This window comes from Eucyclogobius newberryi, unplaced genomic scaffold, assembly GCF_026437365.1.
Source record: "Eucyclogobius newberryi isolate DKJ021-1_F unplaced genomic scaffold, fEucNew1.0.hap1 SCAF_32, whole genome shotgun sequence".
Classification (NCBI taxonomy): domain Eukaryota; kingdom Metazoa; phylum Chordata; class Actinopteri; order Gobiiformes; family Gobiidae; genus Eucyclogobius; species Eucyclogobius newberryi.
This window is the reverse complement of record NW_027315968.1, coordinates 1,113,363-1,133,390: the sequence shown is the minus strand read 5'-3', so window position 1 is coordinate 1,133,390 and position 20,028 is coordinate 1,113,363. Positions and strand designations below refer to the sequence as shown.

Below are 20,028 nucleotides of genomic sequence, written 5' to 3'. Positions count from 1 at the left end.
GAACAGATGAATGCTTCATGCTCCATGTGTGTCTGTCTCAGTCAAACCATCACAGAGTGAACAGATGAATGCTTCATGCTCCATGTGTGTCTGTCTCAGTCAAACCATCACAGAGTGAACAGATGAATGCTTCATGCTCCATGTGTGTCTGTCTCAGTCAAACCATCACAGAGTGAACAGATGAATGCTTCATGCTGACTGTAGTTTGACAGCCAGTGCAGTGGTTCTAAATGTGTGTCATGTCTTGTATTTCACGTGTTGCTTATCACTAAAACATTCATCTGTTTTGTTCTGTAGTTCCTCCTCCAGTGAAGCTTCAGCCGCAGTCGTCACAACAGGCCGCCTCCCCCTCCACTGCCCCTGAGCCAATCAGCCAACAGCACGCTACACCCGACCACAAAACTACATATTTATCATTACATCATCATCACATCAGATTATTAAATGCATCATCTTCACTCAACATCAGCCCGAAAAACTGGAGCAAACACAGACACTCTGGCAGCACCACCACAACTCTGCCTGTTGTCACCATGACAACTGTCGTCACCACGACGACTGCCGTCACCACGACGACTGTCGTCACCACGACACCTGCCGTCACCACAACACCTGTCGTCACCACGACACCTGCCACAGTGAAGCCTCCTCCTCAGACCATCACCTCGCCTCCTACAGTTCTGACCATCACCGTCTCTTTCTCAGGACGCCCTGAGCAGCAGCAGCAGCCCTGAAGAAACACCACCTTTAAGGACTTTGTGGACACAGAGTTCTTCCAGAGGGAGCTGGAGGCCACAAGACAGAGAGTGGAAAAAGGAAGCAGCAGAAGAGGAAGAGAGAGGAGTCACCTGCCCCAGGGAGAACGTGCAGGTTCTGCCCCAGGGAGAACGTGCAGGTTCTGCCCCAGGGAGAACGTGCAGGTTCTGCAAACTGGTGCTGAAGCAGGCCCTCACAGTCCTCACATCCACACATACTTCCCTGGACTGTATATATCTGTATATTTATTGTAAATACTACTGTCAAGTAATGAATGCTGTCTGAATTGTAAATAAATGAAACTTAATATTTCTGGTATTTCCCTGTCAATAAATATTCTTAAAAGTATATGTTATTGTGTTTTCTTATATAATAATACAATAATATTCCATACATGATTGAGATATCATATCATTAATAATATGAGTAAATGTTTTATTTCTCTGCAGAACATAAACTGAACACAATAGTACAGTTCAGTGCTGCAGTGTTAGAGATGTGATAGTGTGACCTCTGACCCCTGCAGACTAAACTCCCTGTTTCTGACCCACTCCAAGTTTATTCATGCAGAAGATGTGACGTGGGTTAATCTCTTAAGGTGAAGCAGAAATCACTTTTTGTGATCAATTTGTGATTTTATTAATATTGCAAATCAGTCCCAGCAGCTGCATGTGAGTCCTTCTCGTGATCTGACCTTTAACAAGTGCAAACTGACACACCAACTCATAAACTTTATACATTTAAAGTTTGAACTTATAAACTTTATACATTTAAAGTTTTGATCCTTTGAAACGTTCCTCTTCTTCTGGGCACAGCAGGATTTGAACTCTGGTCTCTTGAGATGAATTTGTGAACAACACGAATCTCTGCATTCTGATTGGTTGGCCTTCATCACAGTGGCACATGGCACACAGGCTCATTCTGATTGGCTGACGCTCTATGCCCACTATCCACGGCTGGCCTCCGCGTGACAAGCGGAGATACTGTCCACTATACTAACGAGGACATATGGGGCTGCAGGGGGGCCCTTTTTTTTTTATTTTTTTTTTGGGGCGTGTGTGTCGGTGTCTTTTTCCCCCGATCTCTGTGATGAAAAGTTTGAAGGACTACGCCGACAATTCCTCCGCTCCTCCCTCTTTTCTAGGAATAAACCATCGAGTTTGGAATGAACCGTGTTAAAGATTGAAGCAAACATAAAAGGAGGCTTTGTTTCTGCCCGGTTTCGAGCCGAGGACCTTTCGCGCGTTAGGCGAACGTGATAACCGCTACACTACAGAAACGACGTGCGAGCCTGTCGTGTCCCTTTTGCCGCGCGACCGCCGATGCAAATGAGCGCGTGAACAGAAGTACACTGCCCGTGATGAAGCCCCGTGTGCCCTCAAGTACTGGACGCCGTGTGGCGCTGCAACGTGGCACTCTTGTTTCTCTTCAGAGCGTATAAATCTTTCGCCTTTTACTAAAGATTTCCGTGGAGAGGGACAACAAGAGATCTTTCCAATTTTTTGATGCCCTGCTTCAATGCGGGGCTTTTCTACCTATGTCTAAAGCAAGCAAGCGGTCATCCTCCAAGAGCAAAGGTTGTGTCTTGTCGGCCTTTAAACATGCCCTTGCGTACCCTCCGTTTGGCATCCCGTGTTCAAGAACTTTAAAAGTAAAAAAGAGTGCTTAGAACGCACAGACTTGCGTGTGTATCGCTGCCGTTTAACCTGGGGCTCAATCGTCGGGTGGAAGCTGGTCCATGCAAATGGCCGGAAGGACCATGCTGCCACATTGCCTCTTCCAGGGCCTGGGCCTTGGCTCGGAGCGGAGCAACTCATACTTACCTGGCAGGGGCGACACCATGATCAGGAAGGTGGTTCACCCAGGGCGAGGCTCGTCCATTGCACAAACAGGATGTGCTGACCCCTGTGAATTCCCCAAATGTGGGAATCTCAACTGCATAATTTCTGGTAGTGGGGGACTGCGTTCGCGCTCTCCCCTCTTGTTTTTTGTCAGAGGAAAAAAAAAAAAACCCAAAGGGTCGTTTCCATGTACGCCGCTCGCGCTCCGGCCCCTCCGCCGGGCGCTTTGCGCGGGCGCCGCTTTGGACCGTTGACGGGAGGGTCAGCGTGGGGAGAGCTCACTGCTCCCCGAACCCATTGTGGGCATCGCTTCTCGGCCTTTTGGCTAAGATCAAGTGTAGTATCTGTTCTTATCAGTTTAATATCTGATACGTCCCCTACCCGGGGACCGTATATTAAATTGATTTTTGGACCAGGGAGATGGAATTTGGGGCTTGCTCCGTCCACTCCACGCATCGGCTCGGTATTGCAGTACCTCCGAGAACGGTGCACCTCCTCTCTCAGGTTAAAAAAAGTCATTCAGTTTGTTTTCGCCGTCACGTTACATGCAAATGTGCCATCATACCCTCATGTTAAACGCTTCCTTGCCGTTTGTCTGCTCCGGAAGTGGACAAAAATTCTCGGAGACGTTTTGAGTGGAAGGGCTGGATATTTCAAATCTCCCGCCAAAAGCCCTGACTGGAGAAGAGGGGGAGGGAAGGTGAAGTATCTGTTCCTAAACCCAACCCCCTTGGGAGGTAGCCCATTCCACGTAAACCCTTGTGCAAAATAGGCCACCTTTGGAATTTGAGTGGCCCCTTTGTGGAGTACAGTACATGTGACTAGTTGTTTTGTTTTTTTTTGGGGGGGGGGGTCAAACGCAACACCGACTTTCAAACCCATCCTCGACAAGTAAAGTCTTCGCATGAGGGCGTGCTTCTGCCCGGTTTCGAGCCGGGGACCTTTTGCGTGTGAGGCAAACGTGATAACCGCTACACTACAGAAGCGATAGTGTAGCGCAGGTACGTTGGTGGGACAAGTCCTCAGCGTCAGTGCAACGCTTTCGTGCTGGGTAAAACGCACTTTCTCTCCCCGTCTGGGAATCGAACCCAGGTCTTCCGCGTGACAAGCGGAGATACTGTCCACTATACTAACGAGGACATATGGGGCTGCAGGGGGGCCCCTTTTTTTTTTTTTTTTTTTTGGGGCGTGTGTGTCGGTGTCTTTTTCCCCCGATCTCTGTGATGAAAAGTTTGAAGGACTACGCCGACAATTCCTCCGCTCCTCCCTCTTTTCTAGGAATAAACCATCGAGTTTGGAATGAACCGTGTTAAAGATTGAAGCAAACATAAAAGGAGGCTTTGTTTCTGCCCGGTTTCGAGCCGAGGACCTTTCGCGCGTTAGGCGAACGTGATAACCGCTACACTACAGAAACGACGTGCGAGCCTGTCGTGTCCCTTTTGCCGCGCGACCGCCGATGCAAATGAGCGCGTGAACAGAAGTACACTGCCCGTGATGAAGCCCCGTGTGCCCTCAAGTACTGGACGCCGTGTGGCGCTGCAACGTGGCACTCTTGTTTCTCTTCAGAGCGTATAAATCTTTCGCCTTTTACTAAAGATTTCCGTGGAGAGGGACAACAAGAGATCTTTCCAATTTTTTGATGCCCTGCTTCAATGCGGGGCTTTTCTACCTATGTCTAAAGCAAGCAAGCGGTCATCCTCCAAGAGCAAAGGTTGTGTCTTGTCGGCCTTTAAACATGCCCTTGCGTACCCTCCGTTTGGCATCCCGTGTTCAAGAACTTTAAAAGTAAAAAAGAGTGCTTAGAACGCACAGACTTGCGTGTGTATCGCTGCCGTTTAACCTGGGGCTCAATCGTCGGGTGGAAGCTGGTCCATGCAAATGGCCGGAAGGACCATGCTGCCACATTGCCTCTTCCAGGGCCTGGGCCTTGGCTCGGAGCGGAGCAACTCATACTTACCTGGCAGGGGCGACACCATGATCAGGAAGGTGGTTCACCCAGGGCGAGGCTCGTCCATTGCACAAACAGGATGTGCTGACCCCTGTGAATTCCCCAAATGTGGGAATCTCAACTGCATAATTTCTGGTAGTGGGGGACTGCGTTCGCGCTCTCCCCTCTTGTTTTTTGTCAGAGGAAAAAAAAAAAAACCCAAAGGGTCGTTTCCATGTACGCCGCTCGCGCTCCGGCCCCTCCGCCGGGCGCTTTGCGCGGGCGCCGCTTTGGACCGTTGACGGGAGGGTCAGCGTGGGGAGAGCTCACTGCTCCCCGAACCCATTGTGGGCATCGCTTCTCGGCCTTTTGGCTAAGATCAAGTGTAGTATCTGTTCTTATCAGTTTAATATCTGATACGTCCCCTACCCGGGGACCGTATATTAAATTGATTTTTGGACCAGGGAGATGGAATTTGGGGCTTGCTCCGTCCACTCCACGCATCGGCTCGGTATTGCAGTACCTCCGAGAACGGTGCACCTCCTCTCTCAGGTTAAAAAAAGTCATTCAGTTTGTTTTCGCCGTCACGTTACATGCAAATGTGCCATCATACCCTCATGTTAAACGCTTCCTTGCCGTTTGTCTGCTCCGGAAGTGGACAAAAATTCTCGGAGACGTTTTGAGTGGAAGGGCTGGATATTTCAAATCTCCCGCCAAAAGCCCTGACTGGAGAAGAGGGGGAGGGAAGGTGAAGTATCTGTTCCTAAACCCAACCCCCTTGGGAGGTAGCCCATTCCACGTAAACCCTTGTGCAAAATAGGCCACCTTTGGAATTTGAGTGGCCCCTTTGTGGAGTACAGTACATGTGACTAGTTGTTTTGTTTTTTTTTGGGGGGGGGGGGTCAAACGCAACACCGACTTTCAAACCCATCCTCGACAAGTAAAGTCTTCGCATGAGGGCGTGCTTCTGCCCGGTTTCGAGCCGGGGACCTTTTGCGTGTGAGGCAAACGTGATAACCGCTACACTACAGAAGCGATAGTGTAGCGCAGGTACGTTGGTGGGACAAGTCCTCAGCGTCAGTGCAACGCTTTCGTGCTGGGTAAAACGCACTTTCTCTCCCCGTCTGGGAATCGAACCCAGGTCTTCCGCGTGACAAGCGGAGATACTGTCCACTATACTAACGAGGACATATGGGGCTGCAGGGGGGCCCCTTTTTTTTTTTTTTTTTTTTTGGGGCGTGTGTGTCGGTGTCTTTTTCCCCCGATCTCTGTGATGAAAAGTTTGAAGGACTACGCCGACAATTCCTCCGCTCCTCCCTCTTTTCTAGGAATAAACCATCGAGTTTGGAATGAACCGTGTTAAAGATTGAAGCAAACATAAAAGGAGGCTTTGTTTCTGCCCGGTTTCGAGCCGAGGACCTTTCGCGCGTTAGGCGAACGTGATAACCGCTACACTACAGAAACGACGTGCGAGCCTGTCGTGTCCCTTTTGCCGCGCGACCGCCGATGCAAATGAGCGCGTGAACAGAAGTACACTGCCCGTGATGAAGCCCCGTGTGCCCTCAAGTACTGGACGCCGTGTGGCGCTGCAACGTGGCACTCTTGTTTCTCTTCAGAGCGTATAAATCTTTCGCCTTTTACTAAAGATTTCCGTGGAGAGGGACAACAAGAGATCTTTCCAATTTTTTGATGCCCTGCTTCAATGCGGGGCTTTTCTACCTATGTCTAAAGCAAGCGAGCGGTCATCCTCCAAGAGCAAAGGTTGTGTCTTGTCGGCCTTTAAACATGCCCTTGCGTACCCTCCGTTTGGCATCCCGTGTTCAAGAACTTTAAAAGTAAAAAAGAGTGCTTAGAACGCACAGACTTGCGTGTGTATCGCTGCCGTTTAACCTGGGGCTCAATCGTCGGGTGGAAGCTGGTCCATGCAAATGGCCGGAAGGACCATGCTGCCACATTGCCTCTTCCAGGGCCTGGGCCTTGGCTCGGAGCGGAGCAACTCATACTTACCTGGCAGGGGCGACACCATGATCAGGAAGGTGGTACACCCAGGGCGAGGCTCGTCCATTGCACAAACAGGATGTGCTGACCCCTGTGAATTCCCCAAATGTGGGAATCTCAACTGCATAATTTCTGGTAGTGGGGGACTGCGTTCGCGCTCTCCCCTCTTGTTTTTTGTCAGAGGAAAAAAAAAAAAACCCAAAGGGTCGTTTCCATGTACGCCGCTCGCGCTCCGGCCCCTCCGCCGGGCGCTTTGCGCGGGCGCCGCTTTGGACCGTTGACGGGAGGGTCAGCGTGGGGAGAGCTCACTGCTCCCCGAACCCATTGTGGGCATCGCTTCTCGGCCTTTTGGCTAAGATCAAGTGTAGTATCTGTTCTTATCAGTTTAATATCTGATACGTCCCCTACCCGGGGACCGTATATCAAATTGATTTTTGGACCAGGGAGATGGAATTTGGGGCTTGCTCCGTCCACTCCACGCATCGGCTCGGTATTGCAGTACCTCCGAGAACGGTGCACCTCCTCTCTCAGGTTAAAAAAAGTCATTCAGTTTGTTTTCGCCGTCACGTTACATGCAAATGTGCCATCATACCCTCATGTTAAACGCTTCCTTGCCGTTTGTCTGCTCCGGAAGTGGACAAAAATTCTCGGAGACGTTTTGAGTGGAAGGGCTGGATATTTCAAATCTCCCGCCAAAAGCCCTGACTGGAGAAGAGGGGGAGGGAAGGTGAAGTATCTGTTCCTAAACCCAACCCCCTTGGGAGGTAGCCCATTCCACGTAAACCCTTGTGCAAAATAGGCCACCTTTGGAATTTGAGTGGCCCCTTTGTGGAGTACAGTACATGTGACTAGTTGTTTTGTTTTTTTTGGGGGGGGGGGTCAAACGCAACACCGACTTTCAAACCCATCCTCGACAAGTAAAGTCTTCGCATGAGGGCGTGCTTCTGCCCGGTTTCGAGCCGGGGACCTTTTGCGTGTGAGGCAAACGTGATAACCGCTACACTACAGAAGCGATAGTGTAGCGCAGGTACGTTGGTGGGACAAGTCCTCAGCGTCAGTGCAACGCTTTCGTGCTGGGTAAAACGCACTTTCTCTCCCCGTCTGGGAATCGAACCCAGGTCTTCCGCGTGACAAGCGGAGATAATGTCCACTATACTAACGAGGACATATGGGGCTGCAGGGGGGCCCCTTTTTTTTTTTTTTTTTTTTTGGGGCGTGTGTGTCGGTGTCTTTTTCCCCCGATCTCTGTGATGAAAAGTTTGAAGGACTACGCCGACAATTCCTCCGCTCCTCCCTCTTTTCTAGGAATAAACCATCGAGTTTGGAATGAACCGTGTTAAAGATTGAAGCAAACATAAAAGGAGGCTTTGTTTCTGCCCGGTTTCGAGCCGAGGACCTTTCGCGCGTGATAACCGCTACACTACAGAAACGACGTGCGAGCCTGTCGTGTCCCTTTTGCCGCGCGACCGCCGATGCAAATGAGCGCGTGAACAGAAGTACACTGCCCGTGATGAAGCCCCGTGTGCCCTCAAGTACTGGACGCCGTGTGGCGCTGCAACGTGGCACTCTTGTTTCTCTTCAGAGCGTATAAATCTTTCGCCTTTTACTAAATTGGAGATATTTTCTGTCTCCAAGAATGTAATATACCTTTTAAAGATAGTTATAGAGATTATGAAAGTAGATGGCCTCATGGACAATCCTTTTGGTCTGGAGATAATGAAAACAAGAACTCTGGGGTAGCCATCTTGCTCCGAGGTCACCATTTTAATATAAACAGAGTCCAGAGAATAAGTGATGGAAGAATACTCTCTGTAGACTTAGATCAAAATGGAAAACAACTTAGAGTTATCAGTGTTTATTGTCCACCCACAGTGCAAGGAAGACTTAAAACCTTGGAACTTTTACAGACTTTAATTTTTTGCAAATATGAAGTTGTCATTGGGGGTGACTTTAACTGCATCTTGACTAGAACAGACAGATTGACAAAACGAGCTACTACGGCAAAACTAGATGCCAGCTCACACGCTTTGGCGAATTTAATAAGAGACTGTCATTTGAAAGACTGTGCGGAAAGTTTAGGGTCAAAACCAGACTTTACGTGGTCTAATGGCAAATCCTTCTCACGTATTGATCTTACCCTGGTGTCCCGAGGCCTTCCCCCCCTTAAATGTTGGAGAACACCAGTTGTCTTTTCAGATCACTTTAAGCTAACCACCGTGATAGACATTAAAGGAGGGTTGAAACGCCATACGGGCCCGTGGAAATTAAATATTGCTTTATTACAGAACAAATACATAGTAGAAAAATTAAAAGGAAAATTTGAACAATGGAAAACCCTACGAGATCTCCATAACTCCTGTGGAGACTGGTGGGAAGATATTAAATCCAGGACAAAATCCTTCTTCATGTCAGAGAGTAAAACACTGGCCGCTAGAAAGAGAATGTTTTATTCTAGACTTCAAAGAAAACTTCAAAACTACTATAAACTGGCACAAAACGGCTTTGACATGCAACAAGAGATTGTCACACTAAAAGCAAAACTATGTGAACTAATGAGGGAGAAGAGTAAAAGTATCCTCCTGAGAAGCAGGATCCAACATCTAGAGGAAAATGAGAAATGTTCCCGGTACTTTTTCCAAAAAATAGCAAAAGCAAAGCACCATATAACATCTGTCTATGATCAGGAAGGAAAAGAAGAGAAGGACATGGAAAAAATCATTCACATTATTAGGTCCTTTTTTGCCAATCTCTATCAGGACACACTGGTGTCTAGCAAAATGATGGACACTTTTCTTTCTAAGACTACTGGAAAACTTAGTACTTCAGTGAAGGAATCCTTAGACAAAAATATAACATTGGCAGAACTGACAAAAGCCATTACAAGTATGAAAGACAATAAAACTCCAGGCTTGGATGGTCTCCCCAAAGAGTTTTACGTTACCTTTTGGGAGCAGCTGAAACTCCCCCTTTTGGAGATGTACAACGAAAGTCTTGGCAAAGGAGCGTTGCCATCATCATTGAGACGGGGGGCAATCTCCCTCCTTCACAAAAAAGGACAAAAACAGAATCTACAGAACTGGAGACCACTAACCCTTCTAGGTGTCGATGTAAAAATACTGGCCAAGGTTTTATTTTTACGAACTCAACCCATCGTTGGTGACCTGGTGGAGAGTGAACAAACATGTGGAGTACAAGGACGGACAATGACAGATAGCCTAGCCCTGGTGAGAGACACGTATCTCCTCTGTAAAGAACGTAACAGCCCCCTATGTATACTAAGTTTGGACCTCGAAAAAGCTTTTGATAGCATAAGCCACGATTATATAAAAGCAGTGTTGAAACATTTTGGTTTTGGAGAAAATTTTAGACGGTGGGTTAACCTCTTGTACACTGACTGCCATAGTGTGGTAATAGTTAATGGACAACAAACAAATGCTATGGATATCCGGGCTGGGGTCAGACAAGGGTGCCCCTTGTCACCCACATTATTTATTTTAGCAATAGAACCGCTAGTTTGTGCCCTTAGAAGGAACAATGACATAAAAGGAATTTTTGTGCCAGGAAGTGAAAATAGACAGGCAAAAATATCAGTTTATATGGATGATATCACTTTGTTACTTTCAGACAATAAATCTATAGGAGAAGCCTTAAAGGTCTGTGAAAACTTTACTCTCGCTGCAAGCACAAGGGTTAATAAGAACAAAACCAAAATACTTTATTTGAATTGGAAAGAGAAATACGAAAATATAGACCTGATTAAAAATAAAGACACAATTAAAGTCTTGGGAATTCAGATAGGAAAAGACATGGAAGTAAAAAACTGGGAGTCAAAGCTACCCAAATTGACAGCCAATTTAAGAGCATGGCAAGATAGGGAGCTTACATTTACTGGGAAAGTCTTAATTGTGAACTCGGTACTGTTGGCTTCAGTGAATAATCTGGCGACTGTGTTTCCTGCCCCCTATCGGATACTTAAGACTCTGAAGAAGATGTTGTTCCAGTTTATCTGGGGGGGGAAATCAGAGAGACTCAAACGAAATATAATGCATCGCCTCCCACTGTGCGGGGGTATCGGGGTGCCATTAATCGAGGCAAAATTTGAAGCAATGTTCTTGGCCCCAATTTTAAAGGCAGTCCTTCTACCAGAAAGGGAAATTTTGTGGCACAATTTTGCAAAATTGTGGGTGGGTAGAAAAGTTTTAATCACATGGGGAAAAAGACCATCAATGGATGTCCCCCACGCCGAGATTTGCCCATCAGTCTACAAACATGTGCTTGAGAACTTATCCAAAGGACTTAGCCAGGTACCATCGACAGAACTGACAAGGAGAAAAATAGAACAAAAACTGTCCGTAGATTTGGAGAAACTTACCCCGGTAGATCTTTTATCGGCACAAGAGAGCAAAAGGGCATGGGAAAATATACATTTTCAAAAACTTACGAACAGACACAGAGATTTGGCCTGGCAAATTGGCCATAAATGTTTGCCAACCCGAGAGTTCCTTTTTAAAAGACACTTTACACCAAGCCCAAGATGCCCGAGACCCTTTTGTGGCAGTGAGGAAACTCATTTACACGTTTTTTGGACATGCCCTTTTGCTGTGAATGCCTGGGTAACAGTATCCCCATGGCTGAAAAATGTTGGGAAAATTCCATCAAGTTATAACAATATTGCCTATGGTGAAACTGCAAAATTCCAAAATAAGGAGAGGTGGTGGATTATAGTTAATTGTATAAAAGAAGCTATCTGGAAATCAAGGAATGTATTGACTTTTAAAAACTATCAAATGTCAGAAATGTTGTTGATGAAATGTGTTATGAATATTTTTAAAGATTATGTTTTAAGAGATTTAGTGGAAGGAAAGAGAGAAGAAATAATCAATTTATGGAAAATTCCAAACTCTTTTAAAGACTTGCTGTATTCATAGTTTTGGTAAATAATGTGTAATTGTATTGACTTTTGTAAACTGTGTTTAAAAGATGTGTTTTAAGTGTGGAAAGTATTTTGAAAGAAATTTATTGCTATGAAATAATAAAAACCGCCTGAAAAGTGAAAAGTGCCTTTTACTAAATATTTCCGTGGAGAGGGACAACAAGAGATCTTTCCAATTTTTTGATGCCCTGCTTCAATGCGGGGCTTTTCTACCTATGTCTAAAGCAAGCAAGCGGTCATCCTCCAAGAGCAAAGGTTGTGTCTTGTCGGCCTTTAAACATGCCCTTGCGTACCCTCCGTTTGGCATCCCGTGTTCAAGAACTTTAAAAGTAAAAAAGAGTGCTTAGAACGCACAGACTTGCGTGTGTATCGCTGCCGTTTAACCTGGGGCTCAATCGTCGGGTGGAAGCTGGTCCATGCAAATGGCCGGAAGGACCATGCTGCCACATTGCCTCTTCCAGGGCCTGGGCCTTGGCTCGGAGCGGAGCAACTCATACTTACCTGGCAGGGGCGACACCATGATCAGGAAGGTGGTTCACCCAGGGCGAGGCTCGTCCATTGCACAAACAGGATGTGCTGACCCCTGTGAATTCCCCAAATGTGGGAATCTCAACTGCATAATTTCTGGTAGTGGGGGACTGCGTTCGCGCTCTCCCCTCTTGTTTTTTGTCAGAGGAAAAAAAAAAAAAACCAAAGGGTCGTTTCCATGTACGCCGCTCGCGCTCCGGCCCCTCCGCCGGGCGCTTTGCGCGGGCGCCGCTTTGGACCGTTGACGGGAGGGTCAGCGTGGGGAGAGCTCACTGCTCCCCGAACCCATTGTGGGCATCGCTTCTCGGCCTTTTGGCTAAGATCAAGTGTAGTATCTGTTCTTATCAGTTTAATATCTGATACGTCCCCTACCCGGGGACCGTATATTAAATTGATTTTTGGACCAGGGAGATGGAATTTGGGGCTTGCTCCGTCCACTCCACGCATCGGCTCGGTATTGCAGTACCTCCGAGAACGGTGCACCTCCTCTCTCAGGTTAAAAAAAGTCATTCAGTTTGTTTTCGCCGTCACGTTACATGCAAATGTGCCATCATACCCTCATGTTAAACGCTTCCTTGCCGTTTGTCTGCTCCGGAAGTGGACAAAAATTCTCGGAGACGTTTTGAGTGGAAGGGCTGGATATTTCAAATCTCCCGCCAAAAGCCCTGACTGGAGAAGAGGGGGAGGGAAGGTGAAGTATCTGTTCCTAAACCCAACCCCCTTGGGAGGTAGCCCATTCCACGTAAACCCTTGTGCAAAATAGGCCACCTTTGGAATTTGAGTGGCCCCTTTGTGGAGTACAGTACATGTGACTAGTTGTTTTGTTTTTTTTTGGGGGGGGGGTCAAACGCAACACCGACTTTCAAACCCATCCTCGACAAGTAAAGTCTTCGCATGAGGGCGTGCTTCTGCCCGGTTTCGAGCCGGGGACCTTTTGCGTGTGAGGCAAACGTGATAACCGCTACACTACAGAAGCGATAGTGTAGCGCAGGTACGTTGGTGGGACAAGTCCTCAGCGTCAGTGCAACGCTTTCGTGCTGGGTAAAACGCACTTTCTCTCCCCGTCTGGGAATCGAACCCAGGTCTTCCGCGTGACAAGCGGAGATACTGTCCACTATACTAACGAGGACATATGGGGCTGCAGGGGGGCCCCTTTTTTTTTTTTTTTTTTTTTGGGGCGTGTGTGTCGGTGTCTTTTTCCCCCGATCTCTGTGATGAAAAGTTTGAAGGACTACGCCGACAATTCCTCCGCTCCTCCCTCTTTTCTAGGAATAAACCATCGAGTTTGGAATGAACCGTGTTAAAGATTGAAGCAAACATAAAAGGAGGCTTTGTTTCTGCCCGGTTTCGAGCCGAGGACCTTTCGCGCGTTAGGCGAACGTGATAACCGCTACACTACAGAAACGACGTGCGAGCCTGTCGTGTCCCTTTTGCCGCGCGACCGCCGATGCAAATGAGCGCGTGAACAGAAGTACACTGCCCGTGATGAAGCCCCGTGTGCCCTCAAGTACTGGACGCCGTGTGGCGCTGCAACGTGGCACTCTTGTTTCTCTTCAGAGCGTATAAATCTTTCGCCTTTTACTAAAGATTTCCGTGGAGAGGGACAACAAGAGATCTTTCCAATTTTTTGATGCCCTGCTTCAATGCGGGGCTTTTCTACCTATGTCTAAAGCAAGCAAGCGGTCATCCTCCAAGAGCAAAGGTTGTGTCTTGTCGGCCTTTAAACATGCCCTTGCGTACCCTCCGTTTGGCATCCCGTGTTCAAGAACTTTAAAAGTAAAAAAGAGTGCTTAGAACGCACAGACTTGCGTGTGTATCGCTGCCGTTTAACCTGGGGCTCAATCGTCGGGTGGAAGCTGGTCCATGCAAATGGCCGGAAGGACCATGCTGCCACATTGCCTCTTCCAGGGCCTGGGCCTTGGCTCGGAGCGGAGCAACTCATACTTACCTGGCAGGGGCGACACCATGATCAGGAAGGTGGTTCACCCAGGGCTAGGCTCGTCCATTGCACAAACAGGATGTGCTGACCCCTGTGAATTCCCCAAATGTGGGAATCTCAACTGCATAATTTCTGGTAGTGGGGGACTGCGTTCGCGCTCTCCCCTCTTGTTTTTTGTCAGAGGAAAAAAAAAAAAACCCAAAGGGTCGTTTCCATGTACGCCGCTCGCGCTCCGGCCCCTCCGCCGGGCGCTTTGCGCGGGCGCCGCTTTGGACCGTTGACGGGAGGGTCAGCGTGGGGAGAGCTCACTGCTCCCCGAACCCATTGTGGGCATCGCTTCTCGGCCTTTTGGCTAAGATCAAGTGTAGTATCTGTTCTTATCAGTTTAATATCTGATACGTCCCCTACCCGGGGACCGTATATTAAATTGATTTTTGGACCAGGGAGATGGAATTTGGGGCTTGCTCCGTCCACTCCACGCATCGGCTCGGTATTGCAGTACCTCCGAGAACGGTGCACCTCCTCTCTCAGGTTAAAAAAAGTCATTCAGTTTGTTTTCGCTGTCACGTTACATGCAAATGTGCCATCATACCCTCATGTTAAACGCTTCCTTGCCGTTTGTCTGCTCCGGAAGTGGACAAAAATTCTCGGAGACGTTTTGAGTGGAAGGGCTGGATATTTCAAATCTCCCGCCAAAAGCCCTGACTGGAGAAGAGGGGGAGGGAAGGTGAAGTATCTGTTCCTAAACCCAACCCCCTTGGGAGGTAGCCCATTCCACGTAAACCCTTGTGCAAAATAGGCCACCTTTGGAATTTGAGTGGCCCCTTTGTGGAGTACAGTACATGTGACTAGTTGTTTTGTTTTTTTTTGGGGGGGGGGTCAAACGCAACACCGACTTTCAAACCCATCCTCGACAAGTAAAGTCTTCGCATGAGGGCGTGCTTCTGCCCGGTTTCGAGCCGGGGACCTTTTGCGTGTGAGGCAAACGTGATAACCGCTACACTACAGAAGCGATAGTGTAGCGCAGGTACGTTGGTGGGACAAGTCCTCAGCGTCAGTGCAACGCTTTCGTGCTGGGTAAAACGCACTTTCTCTCCCCGTCTGGGAATCGAACCCAGGTCTTCCGCGTGACAAGCGGAGATACTGTCCACTATACTAACGAGGACATATGGGGCTGCAGGGGGGCCCCTTTTTTTTTTTTTTTTTTTTTGGGGCGTGTGTGTCGGTGTCTTTTTCCCCCGATCTCTGTGATGAAAAGTTTGAAGGACTACGCCGACAATTCCTCCGCTCCTCCCTCTTTTCTAGGAATAAACCATCGAGTTTGGAATGAACCGTGTTAAAGATTGAAGCAAACATAAAAGGAGGCTTTGTTTCTGCCCGGTTTCGAGCCGAGGACCTTTCGCGCGTTAGGCGAACGTGATAACCGCTACACTACAGAAACGACGTGCGAGCCTGTCGTGTCCCTTTTGCCGCGCGACCGCCGATGCAAATGAGCGCGTGAACAGAAGTACACTGCCCGTGATGAAGCCCCGTGTGCCCTCAAGTACTGGACGCCGTGTGGCGCTGCAACGTGGCACTCTTGTTTCTCTTCAGAGCGTATAAATCTTTCGCCTTTTACTAAAGATTTCCGTGGAGAGGGACAACAAGAGATCTTTCCAATTTTTTGATGCCCTGCTTCAATGCGGGGCTTTTCTACCTATGTCTAAAGCAAGCAAGCGGTCATCCTCCAAGAGCAAAGGTTGTGTCTTGTCGGCCTTTAAACATGCCCTTGCGTACCCTCCGTTTGGCATCCCGTGTTCAAGAACTTTAAAAGTAAAAAAGAGTGCTTAGAACGCACAGACTTGCGTGTGTATCGCTGCCGTTTAACCTGGGGCTCAATCGTCGGGTGGAAGCTGGTCCATGCAAATGGCCGGAAGGACCATGCTGCCACATTGCCTCTTCCAGGGCCTGGGCCTTGGCTCGGAGCGGAGCAACTCATACTTACCTGGCAGGGGCGACACCATGATCAGGAAGGTGGTTCACCCAGGGCGAGGCTCGTCCATTGCACAAACAGGATGTGCTGACCCCTGTGAATTCCCCAAATGTGGGAATCTCAACTGCATAATTTCTGGTAGTGGGGGACTGCGTTCGCGCTCTCCCCTCTTGTTTTTTGTCAGAGGAAAAAAAAAAAAACCCAAAGGGTCGTTTCCATGTACGCCGCTCGCGCTCCGGCCCCTCCGCCGGGCGCTTTGCGCGGGCGCCGCTTTGGACCGTTGACGGGAGGGTCAGCGTGGGGAGAGCTCACTGCTCCCCGAACCCATTGTGGGCATCGCTTCTCGGCCTTTTGGCTAAGATCAAGTGTAGTATCTGTTCTTATCAGTTTAATATCTGATACGTCCCCTACCCGGGGACCGTATATTAAATTGATTTTTGGACCAGGGAGATGGAATTTGGGGCTTGCTCCGTCCACTCCACGCATCGGCTCGGTATTGCAGTACCTCCGAGAACGGTGCACCTCCTCTCTCAGGTTAAAAAAAGTCATTCAGTTTGTTTTCGCCGTCACGTTACATGCAAATGTGCCATCATACCCTCATGTTAAACGCTTCCTTGCCGTTTGTCTGCTCCGGAAGTGGACAAAAATTCTCGGAGACGTTTTGAGTGGAAGGGCTGGATATTTCAAATCTCCCGCCAAAAGCCCTGACTGGAGAAGAGGGGGAGGGAAGGTGAAGTATCTGTTCCTAAACCCAACCCCCTTGGGAGGTAGCCCATTCCACGTAAACCCTTGTGCAAAATAGGCCACCTTTGGAATTTGAGTGGCCCCTTTGTGGAGTACAGTACATGTGACTAGTTGTTTTGTTTTTTTTTGGGGGGGGGGTCAAACGCAACACCGACTTTCAAACCCATCCTCGACAAGTAAAGTCTTCGCATGAGGGCGTGCTTCTGCCCGGTTTCGAGCCGGGGACCTTTTGCGTGTGAGGCAAACGTGATAACCGCTACACTACAGAAGCGATAGTGTAGCGCAGGTACGTTGGTGGGACAAGTCCTCAGCGTCAGTGCAACGCTTTCGTGCTGGGTAAAACGTCTGGGAATCGAACCCAGGTCTTCCGCGTGACAAGCGGAGATACTGTCCACTATACTAACGAGGACATATGGGGCTGCAGGGGGGCCCCTTTTTTTTTTTTTTTTTTTTGGGGCGTGTGTGTCGGTGTCTTTTTCCCCCGATCTCTGTGATGAAAAGTTTGAAGGACTACGCCGACAATTCCTCCGCTCCTCCCTCTTTTCTAGGAATAAACCATCGAGTTTGGAATGAACCGTGTTAAAGATTGAAGCAAACATAAAAGGAGGCTTTGTTTCTGCCCGGTTTCGAGCCGAGGACCTTTCGCGCGTTAGGCGAACGTGATAACCGCTACACTACAGAAACGACGTGCGAGCCTGTCGTGTCCCTTTTGCCGCGCGACCGCCGATGCAAATGAGCGCGTGAACAGAAGTACACTGCCCGTGATGAAGCCCCGTGTGCCCTCAAGTACTGGACGCCGTGTGGCGCTGCAACGTGGCACTCTTGTTTCTCTTCAGAGCGTATAAATCTTTCGCCTTTTACTAAAGATTTCCGTGGAGAGGGACAACAAGAGATCTTTCCAATTTTTTGATGCCCTGCTTCAATGCGGGGCTTTTCTACCTATGTCTAAAGCAAGCAAGCGGTCATCCTCCAAGAGCAAAGGTTGTGTCTTGTCGGCCTTTAAACATGCCCTTGCGTACCCTCCGTTTGGCATCCCGTGTTCAAGAACTTTAAAAGTAAAAAAGAGTGCTTAGAACGCACAGACTTGCGTGTGTATCGCTGCCGTTTAACCTGGGGCTCAATCGTCGGGTGGAAGCTGGTCCATGCAAATGGCCGGAAGGACCATGCTGCCACATTGCCTCTTCCAGGGCCTGGGCCTTGGCTCGGAGCGGAGCAACTCATACTTACCTGGCAGGGGCGACACCATGATCAGGAAGGTGGTTCACCCAGGGCGAGGCTCGTCCATTGCACAAACAGGATGTGCTGACCCCTGTGAATTCCCCAAATGTGGGAATCTCAACTGCATAATTTCTGGTAGTGGGGGACTGCGTTCGCGCTCTCCCCTCTTGTTTTTTGTCAGAGGAAAAAAAAAAAAACCCAAAGGGTCGTTTCCATGTACGCCGCTCGCGCTTCGGCCCCTCCGCCGGGCGCTTTGCGCGGGCGCCGCTTTGGACCGTTGACGGGAGGGTCAGCGTGGGGAGAGCTCACTGCTCCCCGAACCCATTGTGGGCATCGCTTCTCGGCCTTTTGGCTAAGATCAAGTGTAGTATCTGTTCTTATCAGTTTAATATCTGATACGTCCCCTACCCGGGGACCGTATATTAAATTGATTTTTGGACCAGGGAGATGGAATTTGGGGCTTGCTCCGTCCACTCCACGCATCGGCTCGGTATTGCAGTACCTCCGAGAACGGTGCACCTCCTCTCTCAGGTTAAAAAAAGTCATTCAGTTTGTTTTCGCCGTCACGTTACATGCAAATGTGCCATCATACCCTCATGTTAAACGCTTCCTTGCCGTTTGTCTGCTCCGGAAGTGGACAAAAATTCTCGGAGACGTTTTGAGTGGAAGGGCTGGATATTTCAAATCTCCCGCCAAAAGCCCTGACTGGAGAAGAGGGGGAGGGAAGGTGAAGTATCTGTTCCTAAACCCAACCCCCTTGGGAGGTAGCCCATTCCACGTAAACCCTTGTGCAAAATAGGCCACCTTTGGAATTTGAGTGGCCCCTTTGTGGAGTACAGTACATGTGACTAGTTGTTTTGTTTTTTTTGGGGGGGGGGGTCAAACGCAACACCGACTTTCAAACCCATCCTCGACAAGTAAAGTCTTCGCATGAGGGCGTGCTTCTGCCCGGTTTCGAGCCGGGGACCTTTTGCATGTGAGGCAAACGTGATAACCGCTACACTACAGAAGCGATAGTGTAGCGCAGGTACGTTGGTGGGACAAGTCCTCAGCATCAGTGCAACGCTTTCGTGCTGGGTAAAACGCACTTTCTCTCCCCGTCTGGGAATCGAACCCAGGTCTTCCGCGTGACAAGCGGAGATACTGTCCACTATACTAACGAGGACATATGGGGCTGCAGGGGGGCCCCTTTTTTTTTTTTTTTTTTTTGGGGCGTGTGTGTCGGTGTCTTTTTCCCCCGATCTCTGTGATGAAAAGTTTGAAGGACTACGCCGACAATTCCTCCGCTCCTCCCTCTTTTCTAGGAATAAACCATCGAGTTTGGAATGAACCGTGTTAAAGATTGAAGCAAACATAAAAGGAGGCTTTGTTTCTGCCCGGTTTCGAGCCGAGGACCTTTCGCGCGTTAGGCGAACGTGATAACCGCTACACTACAGAAACGACGTGCGAGCCTGTCGTGTCCCTTTTGCCGCGCGACCGCCGATGCAAATGAGCGCGTGAACAGAAGTACACTGCCCGTGATGAAGCCCCGTGTGCCCTCAAGTACTGGACGCCGTGTGGCGCTGCAACGTGGCACTCTTGTTTCTCTTCAGAGCGTATAAATCTTTCGCCTTTTACTAAAGATTTCCGTGGAGAGGGACAACAAGAGATCTTTCCAATTTTTTGATGCCCTGCTTCAATGCGGGGCTTTTCTACCTATGTCTAAAGCAAGCAAGCGGTCATCCTCCAAGAGCAAAGGTTGTGTCTTGTCGGCCTTTAAACATGCCCTTGCGTACCCTCCGTTTGGCATCCCGTGTTCAAGAACTTTAAAAGTAAAAAAGAGTGCTTAGAACGCACAGACTTGCGTGTGTATCGCTGCCGTTTAACCTGGGGCTCAATCGTCGGGTGGAAGCTGGTCCATGCAAATGGCCGGAAGGACCATGCTGCCACATTGCCTCTTCCAGGGCCTGGGCCTTGGCTCGGAGCGGAGCAACTCATACTTACCTGGCAGGGGCGACACCATGATCAGGAAGGTGGTTCACCCAGGGCGAGGCTCGTCCATTGCACAAACAGGATGTGCTGACCCCTGTGAATTCCCCAAATGTGGGAATCTCAACTGCATAATTTCTGGTAGTGGGGGACTGCGTTCGCGCTCTCCCCTCTTGTTTTTTGTCAGAGGAAAAAAAAAAAAAC

The 20,028-nt window shown here is 48.9% G+C and overlaps 41 non-coding genes across 41 annotated transcripts; 22 read left to right on the top strand and 19 right to left on the bottom strand.

Moving 5' to 3' along the window:
- Window positions 1-1,963: 1,963 nt before the first annotated feature.
- trnav-aac (transfer RNA valine (anticodon AAC)) lies at window positions 1,964-2,036 on the bottom strand. Its single transcript has one exon. It is a non-coding gene; the product is annotated as a tRNA-Val (tRNA).
- Window positions 2,037-2,170: 134 nt separating this feature from the next.
- Window positions 2,171-2,284, top strand: LOC140375193 (U5 spliceosomal RNA). Its single transcript, XR_011929498.1, has one exon. It is a non-coding gene; the product is annotated as a U5 spliceosomal RNA (small nuclear RNA).
- Window positions 2,285-2,571: 287 nt separating this feature from the next.
- Window positions 2,572-2,737, top strand: LOC140374886 (U1 spliceosomal RNA). Its single transcript, XR_011929211.1, has one exon. It is a non-coding gene; the product is annotated as a U1 spliceosomal RNA (small nuclear RNA).
- Window positions 2,738-2,902: 165 nt separating this feature from the next.
- LOC140375049 (U2 spliceosomal RNA) lies at window positions 2,903-3,094 on the top strand. The gene has a single exon (XR_011929366.1). It is a non-coding gene; the product is annotated as a U2 spliceosomal RNA (small nuclear RNA).
- A 416-nt stretch (window positions 3,095-3,510) lies between these two features.
- Window positions 3,511-3,583, bottom strand: trnav-cac (transfer RNA valine (anticodon CAC)). The gene has a single exon. It is a non-coding gene; the product is annotated as a tRNA-Val (tRNA).
- An 81-nt stretch (window positions 3,584-3,664) lies between these two features.
- Window positions 3,665-3,736, bottom strand: trnad-guc (transfer RNA aspartic acid (anticodon GUC)). Its single transcript has one exon. It is a non-coding gene; the product is annotated as a tRNA-Asp (tRNA).
- A 202-nt stretch (window positions 3,737-3,938) lies between these two features.
- trnav-aac (transfer RNA valine (anticodon AAC)) lies at window positions 3,939-4,011 on the bottom strand. Its single transcript has one exon. It is a non-coding gene; the product is annotated as a tRNA-Val (tRNA).
- Window positions 4,012-4,145: 134 nt separating this feature from the next.
- On the top strand, window positions 4,146-4,259 carry LOC140375192 (U5 spliceosomal RNA). Its single transcript, XR_011929497.1, has one exon. It is a non-coding gene; the product is annotated as a U5 spliceosomal RNA (small nuclear RNA).
- Window positions 4,260-4,546: 287 nt separating this feature from the next.
- Window positions 4,547-4,712, top strand: LOC140374885 (U1 spliceosomal RNA). The gene has a single exon (XR_011929210.1). It is a non-coding gene; the product is annotated as a U1 spliceosomal RNA (small nuclear RNA).
- Window positions 4,713-4,877: 165 nt separating this feature from the next.
- On the top strand, window positions 4,878-5,069 carry LOC140375048 (U2 spliceosomal RNA). Its single transcript, XR_011929365.1, has one exon. It is a non-coding gene; the product is annotated as a U2 spliceosomal RNA (small nuclear RNA).
- A 417-nt stretch (window positions 5,070-5,486) lies between these two features.
- trnav-cac (transfer RNA valine (anticodon CAC)) lies at window positions 5,487-5,559 on the bottom strand. The gene has a single exon. It is a non-coding gene; the product is annotated as a tRNA-Val (tRNA).
- An 81-nt stretch (window positions 5,560-5,640) lies between these two features.
- On the bottom strand, window positions 5,641-5,712 carry trnad-guc (transfer RNA aspartic acid (anticodon GUC)). Its single transcript has one exon. It is a non-coding gene; the product is annotated as a tRNA-Asp (tRNA).
- A 203-nt stretch (window positions 5,713-5,915) lies between these two features.
- Window positions 5,916-5,988, bottom strand: trnav-aac (transfer RNA valine (anticodon AAC)). Its single transcript has one exon. It is a non-coding gene; the product is annotated as a tRNA-Val (tRNA).
- A 134-nt stretch (window positions 5,989-6,122) lies between these two features.
- Window positions 6,123-6,236, top strand: LOC140375191 (U5 spliceosomal RNA). The gene has a single exon (XR_011929496.1). It is a non-coding gene; the product is annotated as a U5 spliceosomal RNA (small nuclear RNA).
- Window positions 6,237-6,523: 287 nt separating this feature from the next.
- Window positions 6,524-6,689, top strand: LOC140374897 (U1 spliceosomal RNA). The gene has a single exon (XR_011929221.1). It is a non-coding gene; the product is annotated as a U1 spliceosomal RNA (small nuclear RNA).
- A 165-nt stretch (window positions 6,690-6,854) lies between these two features.
- Window positions 6,855-7,046, top strand: LOC140375057 (U2 spliceosomal RNA). The gene has a single exon (XR_011929373.1). It is a non-coding gene; the product is annotated as a U2 spliceosomal RNA (small nuclear RNA).
- Window positions 7,047-7,461: 415 nt separating this feature from the next.
- On the bottom strand, window positions 7,462-7,534 carry trnav-cac (transfer RNA valine (anticodon CAC)). Its single transcript has one exon. It is a non-coding gene; the product is annotated as a tRNA-Val (tRNA).
- An 81-nt stretch (window positions 7,535-7,615) lies between these two features.
- On the bottom strand, window positions 7,616-7,687 carry trnad-guc (transfer RNA aspartic acid (anticodon GUC)). Its single transcript has one exon. It is a non-coding gene; the product is annotated as a tRNA-Asp (tRNA).
- A 4,261-nt stretch (window positions 7,688-11,948) lies between these two features.
- On the top strand, window positions 11,949-12,114 carry LOC140374884 (U1 spliceosomal RNA). The gene has a single exon (XR_011929209.1). It is a non-coding gene; the product is annotated as a U1 spliceosomal RNA (small nuclear RNA).
- Window positions 12,115-12,279: 165 nt separating this feature from the next.
- LOC140375047 (U2 spliceosomal RNA) lies at window positions 12,280-12,471 on the top strand. The gene has a single exon (XR_011929364.1). It is a non-coding gene; the product is annotated as a U2 spliceosomal RNA (small nuclear RNA).
- Window positions 12,472-12,886: 415 nt separating this feature from the next.
- On the bottom strand, window positions 12,887-12,959 carry trnav-cac (transfer RNA valine (anticodon CAC)). The gene has a single exon. It is a non-coding gene; the product is annotated as a tRNA-Val (tRNA).
- An 81-nt stretch (window positions 12,960-13,040) lies between these two features.
- On the bottom strand, window positions 13,041-13,112 carry trnad-guc (transfer RNA aspartic acid (anticodon GUC)). Its single transcript has one exon. It is a non-coding gene; the product is annotated as a tRNA-Asp (tRNA).
- Window positions 13,113-13,315: 203 nt separating this feature from the next.
- On the bottom strand, window positions 13,316-13,388 carry trnav-aac (transfer RNA valine (anticodon AAC)). Its single transcript has one exon. It is a non-coding gene; the product is annotated as a tRNA-Val (tRNA).
- Window positions 13,389-13,522: 134 nt separating this feature from the next.
- LOC140375190 (U5 spliceosomal RNA) lies at window positions 13,523-13,636 on the top strand. Its single transcript, XR_011929495.1, has one exon. It is a non-coding gene; the product is annotated as a U5 spliceosomal RNA (small nuclear RNA).
- A 287-nt stretch (window positions 13,637-13,923) lies between these two features.
- LOC140374893 (U1 spliceosomal RNA) lies at window positions 13,924-14,089 on the top strand. The gene has a single exon (XR_011929217.1). It is a non-coding gene; the product is annotated as a U1 spliceosomal RNA (small nuclear RNA).
- A 165-nt stretch (window positions 14,090-14,254) lies between these two features.
- On the top strand, window positions 14,255-14,446 carry LOC140375046 (U2 spliceosomal RNA). Its single transcript, XR_011929363.1, has one exon. It is a non-coding gene; the product is annotated as a U2 spliceosomal RNA (small nuclear RNA).
- A 415-nt stretch (window positions 14,447-14,861) lies between these two features.
- trnav-cac (transfer RNA valine (anticodon CAC)) lies at window positions 14,862-14,934 on the bottom strand. The gene has a single exon. It is a non-coding gene; the product is annotated as a tRNA-Val (tRNA).
- Window positions 14,935-15,015: 81 nt separating this feature from the next.
- On the bottom strand, window positions 15,016-15,087 carry trnad-guc (transfer RNA aspartic acid (anticodon GUC)). The gene has a single exon. It is a non-coding gene; the product is annotated as a tRNA-Asp (tRNA).
- A 203-nt stretch (window positions 15,088-15,290) lies between these two features.
- Window positions 15,291-15,363, bottom strand: trnav-aac (transfer RNA valine (anticodon AAC)). Its single transcript has one exon. It is a non-coding gene; the product is annotated as a tRNA-Val (tRNA).
- Window positions 15,364-15,497: 134 nt separating this feature from the next.
- Window positions 15,498-15,611, top strand: LOC140375189 (U5 spliceosomal RNA). The gene has a single exon (XR_011929494.1). It is a non-coding gene; the product is annotated as a U5 spliceosomal RNA (small nuclear RNA).
- A 287-nt stretch (window positions 15,612-15,898) lies between these two features.
- On the top strand, window positions 15,899-16,064 carry LOC140374883 (U1 spliceosomal RNA). The gene has a single exon (XR_011929208.1). It is a non-coding gene; the product is annotated as a U1 spliceosomal RNA (small nuclear RNA).
- A 165-nt stretch (window positions 16,065-16,229) lies between these two features.
- LOC140375045 (U2 spliceosomal RNA) lies at window positions 16,230-16,421 on the top strand. Its single transcript, XR_011929362.1, has one exon. It is a non-coding gene; the product is annotated as a U2 spliceosomal RNA (small nuclear RNA).
- A 415-nt stretch (window positions 16,422-16,836) lies between these two features.
- Window positions 16,837-16,909, bottom strand: trnav-cac (transfer RNA valine (anticodon CAC)). The gene has a single exon. It is a non-coding gene; the product is annotated as a tRNA-Val (tRNA).
- Window positions 16,910-17,249: 340 nt separating this feature from the next.
- On the bottom strand, window positions 17,250-17,322 carry trnav-aac (transfer RNA valine (anticodon AAC)). The gene has a single exon. It is a non-coding gene; the product is annotated as a tRNA-Val (tRNA).
- Window positions 17,323-17,456: 134 nt separating this feature from the next.
- LOC140375188 (U5 spliceosomal RNA) lies at window positions 17,457-17,570 on the top strand. The gene has a single exon (XR_011929493.1). It is a non-coding gene; the product is annotated as a U5 spliceosomal RNA (small nuclear RNA).
- A 287-nt stretch (window positions 17,571-17,857) lies between these two features.
- On the top strand, window positions 17,858-18,023 carry LOC140374882 (U1 spliceosomal RNA). The gene has a single exon (XR_011929207.1). It is a non-coding gene; the product is annotated as a U1 spliceosomal RNA (small nuclear RNA).
- A 165-nt stretch (window positions 18,024-18,188) lies between these two features.
- Window positions 18,189-18,380, top strand: LOC140375044 (U2 spliceosomal RNA). Its single transcript, XR_011929361.1, has one exon. It is a non-coding gene; the product is annotated as a U2 spliceosomal RNA (small nuclear RNA).
- A 569-nt stretch (window positions 18,381-18,949) lies between these two features.
- On the bottom strand, window positions 18,950-19,021 carry trnad-guc (transfer RNA aspartic acid (anticodon GUC)). The gene has a single exon. It is a non-coding gene; the product is annotated as a tRNA-Asp (tRNA).
- Window positions 19,022-19,223: 202 nt separating this feature from the next.
- trnav-aac (transfer RNA valine (anticodon AAC)) lies at window positions 19,224-19,296 on the bottom strand. Its single transcript has one exon. It is a non-coding gene; the product is annotated as a tRNA-Val (tRNA).
- A 134-nt stretch (window positions 19,297-19,430) lies between these two features.
- On the top strand, window positions 19,431-19,544 carry LOC140375187 (U5 spliceosomal RNA). The gene has a single exon (XR_011929492.1). It is a non-coding gene; the product is annotated as a U5 spliceosomal RNA (small nuclear RNA).
- A 287-nt stretch (window positions 19,545-19,831) lies between these two features.
- On the top strand, window positions 19,832-19,997 carry LOC140374881 (U1 spliceosomal RNA). Its single transcript, XR_011929206.1, has one exon. It is a non-coding gene; the product is annotated as a U1 spliceosomal RNA (small nuclear RNA).
- Window positions 19,998-20,028: the final 31 nt, after the last annotated feature.